The sequence below is a fragment of the Macrotis lagotis genome, chromosome 1, assembly GCF_037893015.1.
Source record: "Macrotis lagotis isolate mMagLag1 chromosome 1, bilby.v1.9.chrom.fasta, whole genome shotgun sequence".
NCBI lineage: Eukaryota > Metazoa > Chordata > Mammalia > Peramelemorphia > Peramelidae > Macrotis > Macrotis lagotis.
Genome location: NC_133658.1, coordinates 78,078,661 through 78,102,381, shown reverse-complemented (window position 1 = coordinate 78,102,381; position 23,721 = coordinate 78,078,661).

The window sequence follows — 23,721 nt, the reverse complement described above, 5'->3', positions numbered from 1 at the left end:
AGGCTATGCAAAGGATGAATTATCATAAAAATTTACATTAATTTAAAGCTTTATGCTACTTTTTCTTTTCCTTTACATCTTTGACTTTTTAAAATTCTGTGCAAAACCAATATATCTGATGTCTGATCATTGCATCCAATCTCTAAAATTTTGCTGATTTTAAGCTTGCCATCCTATGTATCTCTTGTTCATAACCTCTTACCAATACTGCAAAGTAGATTCTACTTTGAGTTGTCAGAATGTTTACTTTTTGTTTCTTAACTATTTCATGAATACTTATAAAATACATAAATTGTTGATTGATTTTCCCTTGTTCTTCCTACATGTCTGTCCTAACAATTTTTTTATCATCTCTCTGATGATATCTTTCATGTTACTTCTGCTAACTCATTATTTTTATTTATTTTTTAAATTTTTATCCATTGGCACATGTACATCCTTGTACATTTTTTATTTTCATCCATTTGTACATGTATTTCCAAGTCACAAAATTTTCCTCCACTCTCCCTTCCCACTCCCCTCCCCTCAGTAGGGAACAGTCAGGTTACCATTTTATATACATATTTTGTATTTACAAATTAGTAATTTTTGGCATGAGGAATTAGGATTAAGGGAAAGAGATATATGAAATAATGTTTATAAAGTGTTCATAAGATTCAGGAGAGGTTTTTTTTTTTCTGTGTGTTTTGGGTTTTTTCCTCTGGTTGGAGATAATATAGACTATTTTCAGTCTAATACGGTTGACCTAACTCTCTGGTCTGTCAAGAGGAGTTGTTTCCATCAAGGTTGTTCATCTCATAATGTTATTGACTGGTAATTCATTATTGGTAATAATACCTATTGGTATTATATATAAAGAATATATCCATAAATAGGTATAATGTACTTATTCTCACTGAATGCCTCTTCATTGTCCTTTCAGAGAACCAAATTTCAAATTCTTCAATGGAGTATCATGACTTGAAGCCATATAGGGATAAACAGAACAATATTCCTTAAAAATGAACCTTTTATCAGAGAAAAGTTTTGGGTCATTAAAACTGCATAATTTCAAAAGTGTAATCTTGTCTTTCTCATACTATTCAATTATATGCATTCACCTGTAATCTTGTGCCAACTATATGTGATGATAGTCTAACACAACATGTTCATTCAACAATCTATGTACAATACATTTATACTTTAAAATATGCTGTCTTCACCCATATAGGTTTTTCTACAAGGATGGTTAGAAGAAACTATTTTCAACATTATGGATATCTTTTAGAAGGTGCTGTAATTTTCTTGGAATTGATGCAACCAGCACAATATTATCTTTTTAAATAAAAAGCATGTGAAGGATTTTTAATCTATAAAATATTTCTTCTTTGAATATGCTGGATATTCTCCTTGGACATGGTACATGCATATCTTTCTCCATATAATTCTGTGAAAATTCTTTAATCTTTCTGGACATTAGCTTTGTCATCTATAAAATGGGGACACAACTATCTCACAAAATTATGTTGATGATTAATAAGATAAGTAATATAAAGTGTTTTGCAAATGTTGAAGTACTTTTTAAAACTTAAATTATTGTAGCTAGAAAAGTTCAGTTTGTACTAAAATATGATATCATAAATGTTCAAAAGTCAATTATACAAATTACACTATTCATAATAATCTGTTTGAATTTCTCACTCCAGAGTATTGAAATATCAATGATAAAAGCTATGTTAATTAGCAATCCATTATCTTCTACTACTCTGGTTCTTTAGCAACAGAATTGGACCTTTTGATCTTTCTAAAATATTTTTATTTTAAAAAGTGATTCTCAGTTCTCTAATATAATGAGAAAAGGCATATTGCTTCAAGTCATTATTTCATAAGTTTATAGGTGAATAATTTACTTAATTGGTTTTCTAGGTTTTATTTATAATATATCTGTGTTGAATGAAGAGTTTGTTCAGCGCCTAAGGAAGTACAAACTGGCTTATGTTAGAACTAGAGCCAGTCAAGTTGCTAATCAGGGGTGGGATCAAACCTAAAAATGAATGCTACACTTCCAGATTGGATATGACAGAGAAATACACTCTAAAAAAAATAAAATAAATGTTTTGAGGTACTTCCTTAATTATACTCTATGAAAGGCCTTTAGATGAGGTGCTATGTTTGCATATTTAAAAGCAATAATATTCCATGGCTATATTCTGTGAGGATAAAGCATGTGCACAGATTGGCATGACACAGGAAGAGAATGATGAGGACAATGGAAGTATTAATAAAAGAGTTTTAGGATTATGTGAGGAAGGAGAAAACACTTTTACCTTGAGTATAGGCAAGTATCAGAGAGGACTCCATGGAAGAAATGAGATCTGAGTTTAGACTGAGGGTGAGAAATAGTAGAGGCTAAATAGTTACTGAAGGCAAAGGTTACAGATAAGCAGAAACTACCTTTCTCCTGGCATGGGAAAATAATAATAATAGCTAATTAAATAGTTAAGTTAATAGCTAAATAAATAATAGCTAAAATAGCTAATACTTTAGTGCTCTTTATGTGCCACTAAGCACTTCACAATTTTATTGTCATTTTATCCTCACTACAAAGGTAGGTGGTGTTGCTGTCCTCATTTTATAGATGAGAAAACAGACAGAAAGAAGTTGAATGACTTGTCCAAAATAACCCACCTAATAAGTGTCTAAAGATACTCTTGAATTCAGGCTTTCCTAACCTCAGGCCTGGTTCTCAGTCTACTGGATCAATATGGCCTGCGTGTGTATTGAGTCAGGAATTTAAATATCAGATTGGCATTAATAAATGATCTAATTTGATTGGACTGTTAAAAAAAAGCATTATAGGGGACATTGAATATTAAGTTGCAGATTCTGGATTTTATCCTAAAGACACTAGAGAGAATTGAAATTTTTTAGTTTGTTTTTTGTTTCTTTGGTTGGTTTTGTGTTTTGTTTTTGTTTTTCTGCAGGATAATGACATGATTAGACCTCTGTCTAATAAAGGTAATTTTGTAAGTCTTATGAAGAATGAATTGGATGAAAGAGCAGCTGGAGAAAGGGAAATTGGGAGGCTACCATAATAGTCAAGAAGAGATAGCTAATGAAGGTCAGAATTAAAATTCTGGAAATGGAATTAGAAAGAAGAGAATAATGTGAACTATGATTTGAACATAGAATTTATTTATACTTTTTGAAAATGGGAGCTGAGGAATTAAGAATAGTATTGAATTACTAATATTTTTTGAGTTTAAAGCACTGGAATAATGGTGGCATCAGCAATAGGGACCTTGAAGGAGTATTGGATTGAAGCAGAGATGATGAGCTCAGGTTTGGACCTATTAAATTTGAGTTTCTGACAGGACTCTTAGAGTGAAAATATATAGGAGGTGACTGATAACAAAACTGAGGTTCAGAAAAGAAATTAGGGCTCTATCTATAGAAGTAAACATTTTTGGAGAGAAAATAATTGAACCTATGGAAGCAGATGAGATTCCCAAGGTACTAGAGGAAGGAGAAGAGAGCCTAGGATATAGCTATTGTGAGGGAGATGGATGAGGGTCTAGAAATGGACTCTAAGAAGTGGCAATAAGAAGAGCAAAGAGGACAAAGTTATTGAAACAAAGGGAATTGAGACTAACCAGGAGGAGTGGATAGTTACTTGGGTCAAAAGCTATACAAAGGGTGATATAATATTAACTGAGAAATTTTTGAAAATCAAATAGCATTAGAGACCACTTCAGAAATTAGTTCAATAAAGTAGTCAAGTTTGAAAGTCAAATTAAAAAAAAGGTTGGGAAGTGAGTAGAGTGTTAAGGAAGTGGAAACAGTGATTATAGCTGACTCTCCGTAGTAAAAGGAAAAATATATATAATGATATATAATAAGACAGAAAGATCAAGGCCTAGATTTTTAGATTCTAATGTACTTGAGCATGTGTGTGTAGACAATTGATAAGGAGCCAGTAGATAGGAAAGGAGTAAAAATAAGATAAAGCATGATAGAATAAGAGTAGGGCTTTCCACCCCACACAATTAAGCTAATTCTAGCACAAATTAAATAAAAAATATAAACCATAATATGTATGTAGGTATACATGTAAAATCAAAAATATGTATATGCACATAATATATACATGCATGATTGGTTGGTTGTTGGTTCTTGTCCTTCATTATCAAAGAAGACCAAAATAACATCATTATGTTAGAGATAAGTTACAGTATATCTGTTGTGGGTGATCAGACAAATAAGAGCTTGGAATGCTCTGCCATAGACTGGGCATAAATATTCCATGTGAATACCTGGAGAGGTACTCCAAATCGAGGTATCTCATGTTTCCTTTGAGCTACTTCAGTTCTGCTTTTTTTGTCATAGAGCTCAGCTCCCTCTCTGATGAGGGCTCAACATGCCATCCTATGCCAGTGTCTCTCATGTTGCAAATCAATTCCAAAATTCTTAAGAGAAACCTTCAGAGTGTCCCAAAGTCATTTCTCCTTACCCTCCGAGAGAGTTTGCCCTGTGTGAGCCCACCATAAAACAGTTTTTTGGCAAGCATACACCTGGCATTTGAAAAACATGCCCAGCTCATCATAGTTGCACTCGCTGTTGTAATGATGGAATGCTAGGTTTAGCTTGAGACAGGACATCAGTGTCTGGTATCTTCTCCTGCCAGGTGATCTTCAGAATCTTCCTAAGACATTTTAAATAGAAGTGATTCAGTTTCCTGACATGGTGCTGGTGGATTGTGCAGTTTTCACAGGCAAACAGCAATGAGGTCAGTACAACCATTCTGGAGACCTTCAGTCTGGTAGTCAAATACCTCTTCTTTCCCAAACCTGCCCGAAAACTGAGCTGACTGGCAATCAGAGGGACAATGTCATTGTCAAAGTGAACCTCCCTGGAAAGGGCACTGCCAAGGTATGTGAACTTGTCCACAATATTCAAAACTTCTCCATTTGCTCTAATTGCTGATATGGATGGTTTGGTACTGGCTGATGGGTATACCTGTGTTTTCCTGGTGTTGTTAGACCAAAATTAGCACAAGCAACAGAATCGATCTCAGATCATTGTTACATCTCAGCTTCAGAGGCTGCACTGAGTGTACAACCATCTGCAAATAGAAGATCATGCACCAGCACTACTTCTATTTTGGTCTTGGCTTGTAGCCTTTTCAAGTTGTAGAATTTATCATAAGTGCAGTAGCCTATCTTAATGCCATATTCATTGTCAGTGAATGCATTTAATAACGTGACTGAAGCATCATACAAAAAAAAAAGCATGGAGCAAGGGCACAAACTTGTTTCACTCTACTGGGTGACTGGGAAATCTTGAAAGCATCGTCCACTATGAGAACCTGAAAAAGCATAGCCTCATGAGGTTGACATATAATAGTGATGAACTTCTCTGGGCAACCAAATTTTGACATAATTTTCCATAAGCCCTCATGAGTGACAGTATCAAAGATCTAAGTCAGATTTCCAGATATTGTATATAGACATCTCTTCTGTTCCTGGAATTTTTCCTAGAGTTGTGAAACAGCAAATACCATATCAACTCTTTTTTGACTCTTTCTAAAGCCACACTGACTCTCAGGGAGATGATCATCTTCCAAGTGAAGGATCAGGGTATTGAGAAGGACTCTGGCAAGAATCTTAGCAACAATGACTGAAAGAGAAACACCCCTGAATTGTCACAGGCCGATATATTCCCTTTACTTTTATAGAGATGGACAGTAGAGGCAAACTTGAATTCTTGGGGAATAAACTCTTCATGACATATAACCTATAAAATTTCAGTTGGCTTTTGGGTGAGCATTGGACCCTCCATCTTACATATCTCAACTGGAATAGAATCAGCACCAGATGTTTTGCCACTTGAAAGGAACCTAATGATATTCAAAACCTCTTTTCAAGTTGGACCTTCAACAACAAACCTGTTCCTTCTCAGAGAGCACTCTAATTTCTTGACATTAATTTTTCTGATAGTCATGCTTCCTTGGTGACCATTTTGATTGAATGTGAATATTTAACTTGGAAAGATGAGTCTGTGACCAGTCTACTCTTGCACCACCCATTGCCTTTGTCACTCTCACATCCTGTTTGTCTCTTCTCCTTACAATTACATAGTTCATTAGATGCCAAAGTTTGCAATCAGGGTGCATCCAGGAAGTTTTTTTTTGCATTTAGGTAAATGGAAGACAGTGTTTGTTATGAGAATTATGGTCATAAGATATGTAAGTTTTCAGTAGTAGGTAACATTGCTATTACTGTTTCCAATTTCATTCCTCCCGAGGACTCCCTGTTATGCCTGTTAATCTGAGCCTACTCTAGCATTAAAGTCACCCAGAATTATAAGCTTGTCCTCTTCTGGTTCATTGATGATAAGGGTATCCAGATCTTCATAAAATTTTTCTTTGACTTCATAAGGTCATGGTGGAAACATAAGCCTGATGATGGTGGCAAGGTTTTTTGCTTCAAGTGGCAATCTCACTGTCATGAACATTTTGTTCCCTCCTTTTGGTGGGTAAACAAGATTGTTGACTAGATTAGTTTTAATTGCAAAACCTACCCCCGTTTCACAGTGCTCCCCTTCACTGTGATCACTCCACCAAAAAAAAAAAAAAGCATGTATATAGTTCCGACTTCAGTAGGCCGACCCTCATTGGCCAGGGTTGTTTTCACTCAGGACTACTATTTGGATATGATGCCTCCTGATCTTCGGGCAGTGAAAGTTGTTCATCTTTTGGGTCTATTGGATCTTGTGTTGTATATGAGTGGAGTGTGTTCACATTCTATCTTTGAAGAAGTTTTTGTTTTGTCTTTCAAATAAAGGGCGGGATTTTCACCTGCCATAGTAATCAGACCTGGGTTGTATAAGCAGACATCTTTAGGACACCTTTTCTATCACTGTCATCACACCAGAAGGTGGGCTGTATGATCCCTTAAAAGGCTGCTCAGATACCCTGGGAGGCTGCTGAATCTCACTGCTGTTTTCAGTGGAGAAACGGCCCTCTGACCTGGATCTCCTGTGTGCAAGGTCGTAACTAAAGCTCCCAGTGTATCAGCACCTGCTGCTTCATCACTTGCCTGTCCCCACAGGACTCTGAGATAGGAATGTTAAAGTGAGTGATATCTTGTGTTTCATGGGTAAATTGGATTTAAGTGAGGCAGAGTTGCATTCTTTTCTAAAGCCATCTTTTTCTAGTTTGTAAGATAGCCATGACAGCTATTGATGAGTCTAGATGCAGTGGATGACTTTGGTGACTTTGATGTCTAACCAAACTCTCAATGCTCCATAGGACCTGCTTCAGCTGCCTTCATGACCAAGGGAATGAATTGTTCTCATCCATCTATTCCACCAGTGGAAGACTTCACATGCATGAGGCAGACACCCCCCATAACTCTCCAATAAATTTGAGACTCATTCAGTTACCCTCAGGCTGGTTTAACCCACCTGTCAAAATGGTTTATGTGGGTGAGGCCACTGTTCATGTTACTCTTGGAGCTACAGATGAAAGTTAGCCATCAAAGATGGAAATTAGCCCTAAAAAATCTCAGTAATTCTCATACCAGAGATATTAGTCTTCCTTGAAAACACCCTATACCCCAATATATGATATATATTATATACACATATGTACATGATTTGATTTATCAAACACACATAGGCAAGCATACACATAAATATATGTATATATTCATGTGTTAAATTTTATGAGAACTCTGAGAAAGGAGAGATCAATCACAAAAGGAGATTGGGGAAAGGGAGGTCAGGAAAGCCCTTTGGAGGAGGTAGCACCTCAACTGGACCTTGAAGTTAGAGAGGAACTATAAGAGATTAAATTGGAAAAGAGTGATAATATATAGTATAGTAGGTAGCATGGGATATTGGATAGAACATTGGCCAGAAAATCAGAAAAAACTTGATTCAAAAATCTACTTCTGATACTTAGTCCTATCAACACTTCTCTGATTCTCAGCTTCTTCACCCTTAAAATAGGATTAATGTTAACACTTATCTTACAAAATTTGTGTGGGGTTTAGATTATATATTTTGTAGTCCCCCTCTGGAGTCACTTTCCCAATTCACACTTAAACTTGTGATTTGGCTTCCCCAGGGAGAGGATTTACTATTGCTACTTTCAAGGTTCTAGGTAGTGAGGGGTGGCTTTTTCTAGTACTCTTGTTCATGGATCTCCAAGCATGTCCTCCCCACAAATAATAAGTCAACCGGATTCTTTTGCTTTTAGAAAAGGAATTTAATAAGAAGGTAGAGCAACAATCATTGTTAAAACATATTTTCTCCCTAAATGAGACTCACTCTTATTTTACATGCACAATTTATGAAGTTACCTCAGACTTAAAGTAGGAAAGTGTGCCAGTTGGAGAAGAACTTGGACAAAGTGCCATTTCATGATTTCTGGTACAAATCATCCTTTTCTCCCTTCTTTAGGTTTAGTTCTCTCTTGGGCATGCAAGTTGATTAGGTTCTGGAGGGATCTGCTGAGATCATAGCTGAGACACTGAAAAGATGATAAGAAATAATACTTCTGGAAGCTATCTTCCTTCAGGTGGCTCTTGCTCTTCATGCATGTGTTCTCTATATGCCCTTTTGCTCTTGATGTATCAGCTTCTACCTCTCTTTTAGCCATTGCTAAATACCTTAAACAATTCCCCAAGGCTTCCCAGAACAATTTGGATTTTTCAGAGATGAAAAATTGACACTTGGGCAATTCTATATTGGAATACACATTTTCTGAATATATGGAAAAAACAAATACAAAAGAATCAGAGCTAGTCAAATGCTCATATCTTTCAGTTGAGTTGGAAGAAGAGCATATCCCCATGGTTCTTTTGTGATGGTTCACAGATATCCTCACACTTTGAGCCTGGAGGAATAAAGGAGCCAAGATATTCCTTTATGATATTAATGGAATATTAACTCAGCAAGTAAAGAGGGACTCACCCTAATAATATGTCAGAAGCAGGCAGGGAATATCTGTACAATCTCTTTGGGGATATGATATCTTTCATTTTACTATAGATGTATACATATATAGACATAATTATATGTATATGATACATATATATAGACATATTATAGAACTGCTTATTTTAGTATTGTTCAGGTAAGATTTATATTATACCTCCTTCTAATGATTACAAATTTTGATCATGGACTGACAAGGTGAAGAAAAGAATGGAACAAATAATTTTCTTGATATTTTCTCAATGGAAACTACCAATCTCTATAATTTTGTAATAATTCCTCAATTTTTCCCCCCAAAATATTTCTTTCTACTTTTTGAGATAGTTACCTACTTACTCAACATTTTTAATCTAATAAATTAGCATGGAGTATGACTCTGTGACCTATTAATAAAAACATATGGAAGACTAATTAAGTTTGTGAAATAATCAGTCCTTCCATAGTAGTAGCTGGTAAATTATGTGTAATCCTCCTAGTAACTCCTCCAATTTGAATTCTTTCTTTCTAGCCACTACAGTATTTTTTCCCTCTTTGAACCAGATTCCCTAAATTTTGGTTATAATATTATTAGAGATTTCCATGTTGAAATTTCCTTCAGGAGGTAACCTGTACAGTCTATTTCCACTATGTTGTCTGGTTCTAAGAGATATGGAGAGTTTTCTTTGAAAACTTTGAAAGCAATTATTTTGAAATATGTCTTGATTTTTTAAAAAAAAACATAGTTTTCATTAGTTCAATAAATTTTAGTCCAATAATTCTTAAATTATTTCTCTTTAATTTATTCTCCAGGTCATTTGTTTTTGCTATAAGATTTCTCACATTTCCTCAGATTTCTCATACTTTTGATTTTGGTTGAATATTTAATTCTGTCTCACAGAATGAGTTCTAGTTGGTCAATTTTAATTTTATCTTTTTTTTTTAGGTTTTTTCAAGGTAAATGGGGTTAAGTGGCTTGCCCAAAGCCACACAGCTAAGTAATTATTAAGTGTCTGAGAACAGATTTGAACCCAGGTACTCCTGACTCCAAGGCCGGTGCTTTATCCACTACGCCACCTAGCCACCCTAATTTTATCTTGTTTTTAAAAGTTTTATATCTCTTGTTCTAAGATGTAATTTCTCATTTGAAATCTTTCTCCCTAAATCCTCATTACTTCTCCCCCACACTTTCCCCTTTAGAATTCTCATTTTTATTAACTCTGTTCTCCTCCTTGACTTTGGACATTGTATTACAATTGGAGGAATGTCTGTGCTTAGCTTCTGTTGTTTTTTTTTTTGGTTTATTTTCCTTTACTTATTTCATCATTCACGTTGTGTACCTGTGAGGTTTAATATTCCGAAAGTGATATGGTCTAGGGTTTTTGATAATTGCCTTTCTAGTCTTCATTCAGTAGACTGTTACTAGCCCATTCACTTTCCTAGGAGATTTTGATTAATTGAACTTCAGATTCTGCTTTTATCTGGGATTCATGCCCTGGTTATTCCAGCTTATTTTGGGCTTGAAATTACAACTGAGTCCTTCCACTTATCCTAGGATTGGGATCACATAGTTATTGCTTGTTTCTGAGCTTGTCTCAATAAACACCGAGGGTCTATGGTCATTATTACTCCATGTGACCATGCCTTTCTGCCTCCCCTGTTACAAGTCTCCTTAGCTTGCTATGTGTCTGTGCCCTGACCTGGGGAGTGTCACACAGAATTAGCAGATGATACCTTTTTCTTCAACCTATTCTAGTAATGGATTTCCCTGAGACCTATATCATATCTAGTGCCTCCTGTTTTGGTGCTCTGTCTTGGCTCTTTAGGCCCTGAAATGCTTCACCCCCCACCCCAATTACTGTGTAGACCCAGTTCTAAACATTAGGAGAGCTCTCTTTTTGTCTCTCTAAGTTTATTTGGGCTGGATAACTGACTCTTTAAGACTCCTGGATTTTCTGATCAGAATTTGGTTTGGTGAAATTTCTAGATCTTTGTGGAAGAGGAGTTGTGAGCAAGCTAAGACTTTATTTTTTTTTCCCCTGATACTTTACTGTCTTGATTCTATATAATTGAATTCTCATAAGGTTTCTTTCATTGATTTTGTTTTGGTAAATTTGGTAGGAGGTACCATTGAATCTCTATTTTGCATTGGGTGTTCTATCTTAAGAAACATTGCAGAATAAGATGAATACATGAAAGAAGTATATTTCAATGAAAAAATAAAATAACATATTGCATTTGTAATCAGATGAGTGGGGTTTAAATTCTAGCTTTGCCATTTTGAACTTATAAATTTTTAAAAATTGAAACCACTTTTAATGCTTACCCAAATATAATTTTGCACTGAAAAATAGAAAAGAGAGTGTAACAAATAATTTTCTAGTAATTTCATAAATGAACACCAACAATCTCCATTATTTCAAACAAGTCCTCAATGTTTTCTCCACTTGATATACTTGCCCTCTGATGCAACTTTTTTGTCTATATAAATAGTTTGAGAAAGTCTCAACCTCTCTAGGCCTCAGTTTCCTCATCTATAAATGGTGATTGAAGAGATGACTTCCCAAGCCCTCTTAAATTTATGATCTTTGAGGCAGAGCCAAGATAGTGGCAGGAGAACAGCCTTTCTTAGGAGATCTCTCCAAAATATTTCAAAAACCTTAAAATTATGACCCTATCTAAATTTTCAAAAGACAGAACACACAGAAAGATCCAGTGAGACAATTCTCCATCCCAAGTCAAAAAGAAAATACTATAAGCAGCCAGAAGGACACAATTCAAATATCATGGAACTAAGTCAGGACCATAAAGGACTTAGCAGCAGCTACATTAAGGGCTGGCAAGACTTGGAATATAATATTACAGAAAACAAAAGAGCTGGGAATGCAACGGAGAATCAACTACCCAGCAAAACTGAGCATCCTCTTCCAGGGGAAAAGATGGACTTTCAATGAACCAGGGGAATTTCAAACGTTCCTGTTGAAATGACCAGAGCTGAACAGAAAGTTTGATCTTCAAGTACAGGACTCAGGTGAAGCATAGAGAATGAAGGAGAAGGGTAAATTATTAGGGATTTAATGATAATAAACTGTATGTATTCCTGTATGGAAAGATGATACTCATAATACTCATATGAACATTCTCATTTAATCATGCAGGTTGAAAGAGCGTTTACAGATGAGGCATAGGAGAGAGCTGAATTTGAAGATATAATATGTTGTAAAAATGGGTGAAAGGGAAATGTACTGGGAGTAAGAAAAAGGAGAGGTGGAATAGGCTAAGATATCTCATGTAAAAGAGTAAAGAAATAGCTTTTGCAATGGTATGGAAGGGGGAGAAGGTGAGGGGAATGAGGGAGCCTTAATTCTCATCAGAAATGGCTCAGAGAGGAAACAGCATCCACACTCAATAGGATATAGAAATCTAGAAGATAAAGGAGAGAAGGGGAACAAGGGGAGGGGAAGGGAGGAGAGTGGAGGGGGGATGTGGATGATAAAGGAGAGGATAGTCAAATATAACACATTTTCTTTTTGATTTTTTGCAAGGTGTGGGGATTGGGTGGTCTGTTTGGGCCACAGGACTGGGTGGTTGCTGGGTCTCTGGGGTGAGATGTAGTCTTGGGGTCTCTTGGCCCCAGGGCCAGTGCTCTATCTGTTATGCCACTTGATTGCTCCAGGGACAAAGTGAAAGGAGAGAGAAAATATAAATGATGGTAGTGGGGAGTAAGGAATGGAGGAAATTACAAATAGCAACTGTGGGAAAAATATGGAAATAACTTCTATGATAGGTTTATTTTTTTTATTTTTTTTTTTTGCAAGGCAAACGGAGTGAAGTGGCTTGCCCAAGGCAACAGAGCTAGGTAATTATTAAGTGTCTGAGACCGGATTTGAACCCAGGCACTCCTGACTCTAGAGCCAGTGCTTTATCCACTGCACCACCTAGCTGCCCCCTATGATAGGTTTATGATAAAGAATGTGATCCACCCCAGACAGAGTTGATGGTATCAGAACACAGACTGAAATGCATTCTTTTCTCTTTAACTTTATTTCTCATGAAGTTTTATATTTTTGTGGGGGGAGAGAGGATTACGTTTACACTTACAACAAGAATATTTTAGTAATGTGTAAATAAATTAAAGACAATTTTTTAAAAAGAAAAAAATTAGGATCTTTGAGATAGTTCTGTGTCTCCCTGTATTTTTCACGTAAGACAAGACTGATGAGGAGAAATGAGAAGAGAATGTTAACTCAGTTGAAAGCACTTCATTCAACTTGAGAAGATATATAAACTGTTGAAAAGTATAGAGCAGAGCAAGGAAAAAATTATACTCAATTATAGAAATTGTAGTGACCAACTGTGAAAGACTTGGATATTCTGATCAAGACAATTATCAATTATCCAAGACAATTCCAAAGGACTCCTGATGAAAAATGTTCTTGCTCAACAGAAAAATAACTGATGTATTCTGAGTACAGACTAAAGCATATTTCTTTCTTGCTTTTTTGCAACATCAATAGTATGGGAATATATTTTCATAGCCTCACATGTGTATTTGATATTAAGTTAATTTCTTATTTGGTAGGGGAGGGCTAGAAGGAGTGAGAGCATTTTAAACAATTCAAAAAATGAATATATAAAATAACAAAATAAGGTGTTTTATAAACATTAAACTGTATAAATATGAGTGCTTTTATTCTCCCCAAAGGGATAGTTATTAACAGTATTAAACAGAGCAAGAGAACACATTTGAGATTATTTATTGTAGTCCCTGGATTTTATTGAGGCTTAGAAAGATTATGTGATGTGCTGAAGATCATAGAGTACTATCAGAGACAGATTTTAAACATTAGTCTTCAACTTCACATCTAATACACCTTCCATTGTACTATCCTTTCAAATTAGATATTCCTCCACTGGGGAAAGGCACTCTAGGACATGCCAAGAGATTTGGTCAAATGTATTCTCTCAAAAAGATTTTCAGAAAGGAAAGAGGAGGAAATGTCTTTGAAGACAAATCCTTAAAGGTTTTGTCATCTAACCTCTAGTGAATGGAAAGGAATAATGCTGGTTCTTGGAAGTGGCCAGGCTTTCAACCAGAGACAGTCTTTTTTTTTCTTTTTACCTTCTGGTAAAAGAAGATGCATCTATATGTATATGCTTTGTTTATGTTAACAATGAGCTAAAGGACCCATTAAATATACTTAGGCATTGTGTGATACTGAAATAACTCATCATTCCTTCCTTTTCATAGTTTGAATGATCTTTAATCTCACTCAATAGACTCCCTCTATGCTAAAGCTATAAAGGTAAACATGAGAAATAAATCCTCTTCCATTCTGGAATTTGCATTTTAGAAGGAGAGACAACATATATACATATTAGAAGAAAATACTTGGGAGTCTACCTCCCAAGAAAAACCAGAAAGTGTGTAAACACAATTACAGAAAACTTTTTAAACAAATAAAGTCAGATCTAAGTGATTGGGAAAATGTAAATTCCTCATGGTTAGGCCTAGATAATATAAGAAAAATGACAATTTTACCCAAATTAAATTATTTAGTGTCATGCCAATCAAGCTACTAAATAACTATTTTACTGAGCTAGAAAAACCAGTAACAAAATATATCCAGAGCAACAAAAGGTCAAGAGTATTAAGGAAAATGATGAAAAAAAAAGTAAAGGAAAGTTAGCCTAGCTCTATCAGATGTAAATTATATTATAAATGGCAGCCATCAAAACTACCTGGTACTGATTAAGAAATAAAGTGATAGGATAGGTACAAAGGATCTAATAGTAAATGACTATAGTGATCTATTATTGATAAACTCAAATATATTAGTTTCTAGGTTAAGAATTCACTATTTGACAAAAACTGTTGGAAAAACTGGTAAATAGTATGGCAAAAAGTAGACAAAGACTCACATCTCATACCCTATACCACAAAATAAGGTAAAAATGGGTACAGGATTTAGACTATCAAGAAATACTCTTAAATGTCAGATCTATGGAAAGGGGAGAAATTTATGATCAGACAAGAAATAGAGTACATTTCAAATTATAAAATGATGATTTGACTACATTAAATTAAAAAGGTTTTGCACTAATAAAACCAATACTAGGGGCGGCTAGGTGGCATAGTGGATAGAGCACTGGCCTTGGACTCAGGAGTACCTGAGTTCAAATCCGGCCTCAGACACCTAATAATTACCTAGCTGTGTGGCCTTGGGCAAGCCACTTAACCCCATTGCCTTGCAAAAACCTAAAAAAAAAAAAAAAGTTGTTTGGGGGCTGCTAGGTGTTGTAGTGGATAAAGCACTGGCCTTGGAGTCAGGAGTATCTGGTTTCAGACACTTAATAATTACCTAGCTGTGTGGCCTTGGGCAAGCCACTTAACCCCATTTGCCTTACAAAAAAAAAAACACCTAAAAAAAAGATACAGAGCTTTACAGGAAGTAAAACCAATGCTGCCAAAATTAGAAGAAAAACAGAAAACTGTGAAACAATTTTCCCAGCTAGGGGTTCTGACAAAGTCTGAAGCAAATTTATATGGTTATAAATCATTTTCCAATTAATAAATGGTTAAAGAATATGAATAGATAGTTTTCAAACAAAGACATTAAAACCATATATATAATCCAATGAAAAAATACTTCAAATTATTTCTGATTAGAGAAATGCAAATTAAAGCAACTATGAGGTACCACCTCACATCTACCTATCAGATTAGCTAAGATGACAAAAAGGGAAAATGATCAGTGTTGGAGAGATTGTGGGAAGATTGGGACATTAATGCATTGCTGATGGAATTGTAAACTAATCTAAGCATTTTGTAGAACAATATGGAACTATGCCCAAAGAAAAATAAAATTGATTATACCCTTTCATACAGCAATATCAATATAAGGCCTATATTCAGGAGGAATCATTAAAAAATGGTAAAAGTCCCATGTTTCAAAATATTCATAGCAGCTCTTTTTGTAGTGGCAAGGAATTGGAAATTGAGGAAATGCCCATCAGTTGAGCAATGACTGAACAAGTCATGGATTATGAAAGTTATACAGTACTATTATTCTATAAGAAACCATGAGTAGTCAGACTCTAGAGAAGCATGTAAAGAATTACAGGAATTGATTCTGAGCAAAGAGAGCAGAACCAAAAGAGCACTGAACACATTGTGAGTTAATCAGTTTTGATGGATGCAGCTCCTCTCAGCTGTCCAGAGGGCTAGGACAACCCTGGGAGACTTGTTATACACAATGTTATTCTCATCCAGATGAAGAAAACCAAACCAAAACAAAACACATTAAAAAAATTAAAAAAAACCTACAGAATCTGAATGAATACTATATACACTTTTAAAAATTTTTTCTTACACTTTTTTCCCTTTCTAACTCATGGTTTTCTTTTTCTTTAGAGTTAATTTCTCATACAGAAAATGACTAATATGTAAGCATGTTAAACACAAATGTACATACATAATGTTTACTAGACTATATGCTGGTAAGGGAGGGAAGTGGGAAGGGAGGATGGAAGGAAATTATGCAACTCCTAAATATGCATGTGGATTAAATGTTGAAAAACTTTCATAACATATAATAAGAAAAATAAAATAAAATATCACTTAGAGAAATAATTTTTCAAAAAGAATAAGGTTCTGGGGATTGTATTATGAATTTTCATCTGATATCAATTCTATAAAATAACAGATTAAAGGGATCACATTGACCCAAATTTCATTCATTTGACTCCAGGCTAAATGATGGCTAAATTCTAACTGTTATAACATAATGTGGTTGCTTAAATGTCTAGAAAGGAAAATATCAGAAAAAGATAATAATGACAGGAAAAAAAATTAGTCAGTCAACAAGTACTGATATGTCAATCACTTGTGGTAGCTTCTGGGAATATAAAGGAAAAGAAAAATACAATTGTTATCTTCTCCAAATGAGGAAGCATGAATTTAATATATAAAGTTATAAAACATGGAAGATAATCTCAGAGAAAAGTAACTAGTGAAACATGAACCAAAAGGGCCTCCCATAGAAAGTGGAATTTGATGTGATACGTGAAGAAAGTTAAAGAAGAGATGTGTGTGAAGACAACTGGAATTCTTTTTTGCTAATTAGGGGAAGTAATCTCCTGACTATACAAGATAAAAGATGTACATATTCAATCTTTAGCAAAGCCATAGTAGAATCCCAGCCTCCACAAAGGTTTTAAATTGTAGGTGAGTTGTGAATCTTCACTGGTGGAAGGAGTTTTCATACTCAGGTATTCCCCATAGGAAAGAGATCACAGATTTATGTCTCTTCATCGTCTCGATAGCTCTACTCTATTGTTCAAGAAGATTATTGGTATTATTTAGACAAAGATTTAAGGGTGATACTGCAAAAGTCAGGCCAACAGTCTTCTCTGAGCCAAGTAGCCTTGGCTGTTCTTTTATCTCTTTCTCTCTCTAGCCCTTCCTATGTCTTGTAATCTTTTTAATAAATTTTTGTTTTATTTCCACCCATGATTTCCCAATCTGAATAATGATTCTTCACAGGCAGAATTGAACCGGAGCAGCCAGCGGCTACATTTTGGCCACCAATGAAGGAATTCTCTGCCCAGACTGGGAAACTGGATGGAATTATGTAGAACTGACCTTAGCTACACGAACAACAACTGAATTATGATCTTTTCCTGGATCTCTTATACCAAATTACAGCCTGGCACACACTCTTGGTTCTCCTTAGTGCTCAAGCCACCTGAAGCTCTGGTTATAGGTAATTGCTATATTGCAACATATTGATCTGCCAGACATCAGGTATGATAAAATAGGAAGACAATATGCCAATGAATCCATTTAGCCCTAAGGGGTTTGATGTTCAGATGGAGTAAATTGACCTTTTAAAGAATGACTCTAGCCTCAGCTAGGGTAGGTTTCTTTTAAAAGTCCCCTCACCTGACCCATTGAAGAATATTGTCTATTTGACTTCATAAGGGAATATGTCCTCATGTCCCTCTACTCTGTAGCAAATTGCCATGATCATTCCAGATGCATCATAATTAACTTTGAGAGTGAGCCAGTAGATCAGGATAATGCCTATTGGCATATTTAATGGCTTTGAAGGAGAAATCCTCAACTAGAATTTTTGTTCATTCTAATCATGGCCAAAGCTAAAAGAGAAATTTTGTTGCAAATTACTTTTTGGACATGTGCAGTTTTAAAATGTTTTTTTTTTCAGAACTTTTGTTTACAACTTATATGGCATCCATCAAGGAATCTGTTATTGTTCTTATAAAAAGATTTTGGGGGGCGGCTAGGTGGCTCAATGGATAGAACACTGGCCCTGGAATCAGGAGTACCTGAGTTCAAATCCAGCCTCAGACACTTAGTAATTACCTAGCTGTGTGGCCTTGGGCAAACCACTTAACCCCACTTGCCCTGTAAAAATCTAAAAAAAAAAAATTTGATACTGATTTAGGATCATAAAGTATAATTCTTGTCCCTTATAGACCTTCTAGCTTTTTCCTAATTATTGGACCCTTGCTCAGTTTTGCCCCCCTTGAGTAAGACCAACCTCTGCTATTGCCAGCCAGCTGTGCCAGCCAATCATTCCCTGGACCCAGCCTCAGTGAAGCCCTTGCTGTAATACATTCATCTCCAAATGGACTCTGAAAGGCCCAGAAGAATCTGGTCCTGAATAATAATTTGAGGGGGGTATCATGCAAGGGAAAGATAAAGAGAATTGTGAATGTAGAACTTGGGTGCAGATGTTTTGGGGTTGATGCTGAGGAAGAAGAAATGAATTTGAATGTAACAGAAAGAATTTGGGTGGAGATGTAAATTGACAAAGTAGAGAATTATGATTGTAATAGAAATAATTGTAATCTTGGGTGAAACCCTCCCTATTTTTTTTTTTTTTTTTGCTAGGCAATGGGGTTAAGTAGCTTGCCCAAGGCTACACAGCTACGTAATTATTAAGTGTCTGAGGGCAGATTTGAACTCAGGTCCTCCTGACTCCAGGGCCAGTGCTCTATCCGCTTCACCACCTAGCCTCCCCAACCCTCCCTATTCTTAAAGTATCATTATTTAATGTAAAATTTGTATTCTGATTTCCTTGGGCTTTACCCTCTACCTAATTCCTGGTGGAGTATAGGGGAAGGGAGTTCACCTTTTGACCTTGAAATGAGAAGTAAGAAGTAAAAACCTGAGCTGGATTCCATTTCAGGGCTGGCAGTCTTCTTACCATGGCCCAGCCAAGGCTGCTTGGCTGTTCTTTTATCTTTCTCTTTCTCTCTCTAGCCCTTCCTATGTCTTGTAACCTTTTAAATAAATTTTTGTTTTAGTTCCACCCATGCTTTCCCAGTCTGAATAATGATTCTTCATAGGCAGAATCGAACCTGAGTAGCCAGCGGCTACAGATGGACAAGTACTGAAAATCCTGCCTAATAAATGTCTTCTAATTGTGCTAAACTATGCCCCCTCCCAGAAAATCTCTGAGAGATCCATTCCACTGAACTCCCTTTCATATGTGATTGACTTCATGACTAGTTGAACAATAAACATAAACATTAAACTTAATAAAGAAACGAAAGAAAAAAGTAGGTACTTATTAAGTACCTACTATGTCTCAGACACTGTGCTAAATACCTTATAAATATTAACTCATGTTGATGCAGGGAAATGATAGAGAATTATGAATGGAGTTTTAATGCTGTTAAAGTCTTGTTAATTGTGGAAGGTTCTTTGCCCCTGAGATAAAAAACTGACTTTGATTGTTGATTGGATCCTGTCTTTCCTTGAAGCTCTTGTTTTTATTTTGTCCCCCATTTTCCCCTTCACCTAACCTTGGCCATGGATGTTAGTGTGACAGAAAATGACTGAACTTGTAGAACTTGAGACTCAAGCACCTTGGGACAGGAAGGACCAGTACGTAGTTTGACATTGGAAGATACCTGACCCAAGGTATAAGACCACTCCCCAAGTGCCACCTACCATAGAAGGGTATTTAATAGGAAGTTCTGCCCCTTGGAAGTCTTTGCTTCACCTTGACTCTCATGCAGAAGGATGGAGTTTTCTCATGTTCTTCCTTAACCCACGTGGAATGCTGTGCCCCACATTATGTGGCCAGACTACTAAGCCAAGCCCTTTCTCTCTCTCTCTCTCTCTCTCTCTCTCTCTCTCTCTCTCTCTCTCTCTCTCTCTCTCTCTGACTTCACCTGGCCTGTCCTCAGGGTGCTTACTGCTTTTCTTACTAATTTTGGCCTATATATCTTGTAACAACATTTTGCTATAATAAGATCCTAAACAGTTTAAAAAAAAATACTGCAAAAGTCAAAGTTCAGAGAAGTTTCTTATTTTATTTAAATTCCTGCCCCCAACATGCTTTTGCTGGACAATTTTTCATTTCTGCTTGATAGAGTTTGTACTACAATGAAAAATAATACAATTTAAATTCTTAAGGTGTTTTATATCATAATAAATATTTCAAAGCAATTAAATGATAACCTGAACTAAATTACTGACTTTTTAAAAAAAATTATTTATTTAAGGAAATGGAGTTAAATGACTTGCCCAAGGTCATACAGATACACAATTATTAAGTGTCTCAGGTCAGATTTGAACTCAGGTGCTCCTGACTCCACGGTTGGAGTCTCTATCCATTGCATCCCCTAGCCCCTGTTATTGACCCAAGAGGATGACAATATTAGTATAAAACTACATTTGTATAAAAGACCAACTTCCAGAACTGAGCCATTAGAATAATATATCTTTTGTGAAAATGTAGGAGGAAAACTCCATTGCTTTGCTTCTGATGGGTTTCACACTATGTGCAGAAGCATGAAAAAAGGACATTAAATCAATCTGAGTCCAGAATTTCCCAATTTTATTGATTTGTGTTTAACCTGTAAGAACAAATTTTCAAAGTTAATTCCTTGAATTGCACTTCAAAATTGTATGCCTGGTCATGCAGAAGAAGCCACATTTTTAGACATGAAGTAGTATGCACCATAACATTTCCAGGTTTTCATTTTCTCACTTTGAAAATATCTTATCTGCTAAAATATCTCAATGGATTTTTTTGTGGCTGCCAATGGTTTGAATTCACTAGAGAAATGAATGAGCAAGGTAAGGTCATGTAACATTTGGCTCAGTTACAAAGATATTCTGCCTAACAAAACACTTGGTGGGGAAAATTAAATTATGAGGACTACTTTTCCCCCTTCCTCACCCAATTCTGTTTGGTAAGAACTGGATAAGATGTCTAGGATGGATTGCTGAAAGATGAGGAACCTAATAAAGCCAAATTGAAATGGAGGGGTAGCATATCTTGTGAATGAATTACGAAAACAAAAACAAGCAAAAAGAAAAAAAACCAAACACCCCCCCCCCCCAGCAATTTCTAAGAGATAAGGAAATGTGCTTTAAATGAAGCAGATCTCAAATACATATCACCTTAGGCAATCTTATCATACTCTGCCTACAAAGGATAGATTTAGGGAAGAGTTTGTAAACTGCAGTTGAAAAGGGAAGATACAATAATGCCTATGCTAGCAGAGCAATTATATGAGAAGACCAAGAGAAGTGCAGCACAGAGAGAGATGTGCAGTGGTGGAATTATCTGGTATATTGTGAAACCCCCATTAAGAAAGAAGTCTTAGAATAACAGTAGATCAGGACTTAAAACCATAAAGAAGATCTGATGTTGCAACTTGAACAAATTTGATTTTGATTTAATCAACATAAAGTATTCTACTAGATAGAAAGTTGAAATATGTGATCTTTGTAAGACCTTGAGTCTCGAAATCTGTGAACAATAGCCTGAATGCCTGTAAGACCCTGAATGTTGAAATCTATGAACTGTTGCCTAAATTCTGCCCCTAAGTCCCTGCTTGGTCAGCTAGCTGAGTTTCTGCCAGATCAGCTCCTGAGGATTCTGCCTGGTCAGCTCTCAGACCATGCAGCATTGGGGCTTCTCTGAGGACCTGCATCCAATAAGAACACGCCGCACCATCTCAAGAAAATCTGCAGGCAGATGCTTGAAACTCCCCTACCAAACCATATATAAGGTCTCTCCTCACTTTACTTGGGGTTCCAGGATCCTAGCCTTGACCTAGGATGGAACCCTAGCTCAAGCTAGTTTAATAAACCCTTGCTATTGCATCTCCATCGTGTCGAGTGCCTCTGTTCTGTAATTGGGGACATTTCTCGGACCTTAACAATCTTGACATCCCTCTAATTCTAAGAATTAATAATCTCACAATTATATAGTTTTTTAAGGATATGTCACAAATTTTGTCTCTGTGAGCTAAAAATTATATGAAATTTATACTTGTAACCTCATGTGTATTCATGAACCACACAGTCTCCTATTGTGACATGAGCAAAAACTATGAGAATCATTGATTTTAAGGTTTACTATATTGAGGGTTTGGTTGTAGAGATATTGTTTCCATTTTACAGAGGGAACAACTGAACCTCAAAAAGAAGGCTGTTATCTGTTCAATTTGACACAATTGGTAAATATGAGCATCAAGATTTGAACCTTAGTCTTTGACCCCAAGAATTAGAGAATTTTCAACATCATGCCAAACAACATGCCAATAACAACATTAGAAGTCCTCATTTCTATAATACTTTGAATTTTTAAAGTACTATTTTTGCCACTGTGATTTATCTGCCTTCTTCTCCTCCTGGAATTTCCCTCAGTCCCTGGAATCTTCTTCCCCTATATAATATTCCATTGCAATGCTAGCCCCCTTTTCTCAATGATTATGTCCTTTAAATTTTTAAAGATATGCTCAGGTTAGCCATGTTTCATTTCTTTCATTTCTCTCTTCCCCTCACTCATTGTAACTCAATTTGAACCCCTTTTATCTCCATTTATGTTTTATATCTTTCTATTAGAATGTAAAATGGAAACTGAAAATTTGTGTTTGTGTGTGTGTGTGTGTGTGTGTGTGTGTGTGTGTGTGTGTGTGTGTGTGTAAAGTCCTGATGTCAGAAATAGGGTCAGAGGATACTTCTTCATAAATATGAAAAGGAGAGCCAACCTTCCAAATAGTATATTTTGTAAAGAGCTGGCCATAGATGTGATAGCATGTTTCAGGATGAGGAAACCCTAGGTTATGAGAGAAAATTCAAGATAAAACAGAAGTAGAGATATGATTTTGAAGTCAAGGAGGTTAGAAAGAGGACTAGGAGAAGAATTAGTTCAGAGTTCCTTAGTTTAAGACTCAGACACTGCCATTCACAAAGATTTCTTTAATAGAGTATGTTTAAGAAAAGAAGGTTCTTTAAAAAGAATCAGCCTTAAAATGGGGGATAAGAAGATCTGGTCTTTGCTAACGTTCTATGATATTTCTGAGTAATCCTGATGGGTGCATGTCTCCAAAGTATCTTCTCTCCAAGAGAAGTTCAATAGACTATTTGAGTATTTTATGCTTCTGAATTTATTCATAGACTGTTTGTATATTATGTATTTTTTGATGTTGAAAATACCTCAAAACTACATTATGTATTTAACATTTATGTAGGAGCTGAGACTCTCTTTCCTATATCTGAGCTAACCTATATAAACCATATTAAGCTTTACTCCTTTGTTCCTATTGTTTTACTTCAGAATGAGGCCAATGAACTAAAGAAATAAAATTGAATCTCTTGTGGATCACCCCCAGGATAAAAGAATTTAGTTTGCCTATGGTCCCCTAGACCCTGGATCCCTTGGAATAAGAGGCTGAAGTAAAGAAGAAAACTTCCTACTTTGTTTCAATTTTACT